A 2,590-nucleotide genomic window follows, 5' to 3' on the forward strand; every position below is an offset into this window, starting at 1 on the left:
GGTTTCAACAATAAAAATATGAATTTTAAAAAACAAGGAAGGACATCAGCACCTAGACTCAAAAAAACACACCTCCGGCATGAAACCGGGTAGGGCACGCGAGGTACTGTGCAGAGGACAGTGCAGGGAGACTTTGACAGAACAGCGCTCCCCCTGCCCCCCGAAACCTGCACTTGTCTACACTTATCCCAGGTGCTAAGGGCCTCCCTGAAGCCCACAGTTCGAAATCAGAATCAGTGCTCCGAGCCCGCACCACTGCGGGTGGCCCCGGGGCTGGTCTGAAGACGGACCAGCTGGCAGGTAAGTGCAGAGATTGAAAGGGAGGATTTAGTAACCGGTATTAGCAATTCGACACCGCAGTGAGATGTGTGGTCCTTTGTCTAGTAGTTCATTTTTATTATATTTCATAAAAGCATCATATTAATCTGCAATGGGTTGGAAATTTAAAAACAAATAAAAACCAAAACCCTGGTCTTTCACCAGATACACTCAAGAAGTGCTGCACTAGAACACATGGCATCAGTCGCCACCCTGAAAGCTGGGCACAGACTACCTGTGAGCCCTGACCGTGGGGGCGTGGAGGGGAGGAGGGCGAGGCAGGGACGCTTCTTCCTATGTGTTCAACTCTGACATAACTATGGAGCATGCGGTTTTACTACATGGGGCATCAAGGATGCATGCATATGACCTGAACAGCTCTGTTCTCTGTGCGGAGAGGGTGACACAGAATAAAAGGCCACTCACTTCCCGCGACACGATGCAGGCAGCCTCCATGCCTCTTCGGCATGCGAGGAAATGGAAGTTGGGTAATCTGCATAATGACGAAGCCTGAATTAGGTCTTTCTGAGTCAGAATCTTCTCAGTGGTTCCGGAACCAGTGACCCTGATTCCACAGAGCTGGGGCGGGGCATGGCCTTATGTGAGCTCAGCGAGCATGTGTGATGCTGATGCCACCCAAGTCCCAGAGCAGCGCGGCCTCTCGAGCGCCCGGACCCATGGACGCTGCCTGATGCAGAGCCAGCTGAATGGGCAACACGAGCGGGAGCTAAGAGGAGCCAGGAGGCGGCTACAGCCAGGCCACCCTGACACGCCCGATCCCATCTGATCTTGGAAGCTAAGCTAAGCAGGGTCGGGCCTGGTTAGTACTTGGATGGGAGACCACCTAGGAAGACCAGGTGCTGTAGGCGGTGGGGCCTGGGGGAGCCAGGAGGGCGGAAGCGCTTCCCGACATTCTGAGCAATCTTAGTGTTAGGAAAGCACTACAAAACAGTAATCGTGATGCGACTTTAATCACTTCAGAGTGAGTAAGTGAGATGGTAAAGGAAGAGGAACGTTTTAGCTTTTCTAAAACATGATTACGCTCATGAAGATTAAGCACGACACATAGAGAACAGCATTAAAGGGGGAGGGAGTGGTAAAGCACAGGGAAGACAGGAAGCAGTGGAGTCAACCACGCTCAGATCCGAACCCCAAGAAGCAGTTGGGGTGCTTGTCTTACTGTGCTTGCTAAATAAATTATTTGGCTAGTTTTCCATGTGGTTAATCTCTTGTAAGGCCTCTGGTCCAAAATGGCACTCTTCACATTTTTACCTCTCAGAAAAGTGTACTTCACAATGAAGAGACTTGGCGGTCACCCCAACACAGCGACCACACCCACCCTCCCTGGCACTGGACCGACCTGAGGGGACGGGCTGAGACGGAGGACCCAGCAGCCCTGTGCACTGCTCTTGTCCGAAACTCTGAACCCACAGCGCACCAAGCCATTAGACCTACCTTCCACTTCAGAGAAAATGTAAGGGCTGGAGGAACAAGGGAAATGACATTTTAGACCACAAAAAACGATCACCCAAATCCAGGATGAGGGACAGTCCATGAGACTACTGACCTGATCTTGGAAAAGTCAGTGTCATGGAGAAATTAAAATAAAAAAGACGAAGGGACTAATCTGGATCAAAAGAAACTAAAGATGCAGAACTAAATGTAATACAAACTGTACTAAATCTCAGTTTTAAAAAATGGGCTAAAAAAGGCATTTGAGACACAACTAGGGAAATCTGAAATGGACTGGGAATAGGAGAGAATTCGGGAATGACTTCTTCTGGCGAGGTGGGCTGGGCTGAGTCCAACGACCAGAACAGCAGCGTCGGCTCTGACAGGGTCAGAGCCCCACGCAGTGGAGGCGAAAGGGCGCCAGGCCCGTCGCTGCCTCCTGCTGCCCGGCAGCCTCAGCCCCCTAAACCGCTACAGTCCCCCTCGTCCAGAGCAGCGCCGGCCCACGAACGGTCATGTCAGCCATGTGTGTGATTTAAAGTCTTCTAGTAGACACATTAAAAACAGGTAAAATTAATTTGAACCTATTTTATTAACCCAGCTAATCCAAAATAATTTCATTTCAATATAGAATCGGTATAAAAATATTAATGATCTATGTTACATTGTGAAATCTGGTGTGTATTTTATACTTAGAGCAAGTCTCAATTCAGAGGAATCACACTGCGAGTTCTCGATGGCCACACGTGGCTGGTGCCACCCAACGGGACAGCACAGGTGAAGAACTTCTTTCTCTTGTCCCTCTCTGCCGCCCCTCAAA

General features: G+C 49.9%; 1 protein-coding gene and 1 pseudogene across 2 annotated transcripts in view; one reads left to right on the forward strand and one right to left on the reverse strand.

Moving 5' to 3' along the window:
* Positions 1 to 2,590, reverse strand: part of NOL10 (nucleolar protein 10) — an 81,405-nt gene that overhangs the window by 51,915 nt on the left and 26,900 nt on the right. The gene's annotated exons all lie outside the window — the stretch shown is intronic.
* Positions 1,065 to 1,187, forward strand: LOC111743001 (annotated as a pseudogene).

This window comes from Pteropus vampyrus, unplaced genomic scaffold (assembly GCF_000151845.1).
Source record: "Pteropus vampyrus isolate Shadow unplaced genomic scaffold, Pvam_2.0 Scaffold105, whole genome shotgun sequence".
Taxonomy (NCBI): Eukaryota; Metazoa; Chordata; class Mammalia; order Chiroptera; family Pteropodidae; genus Pteropus; species Pteropus vampyrus.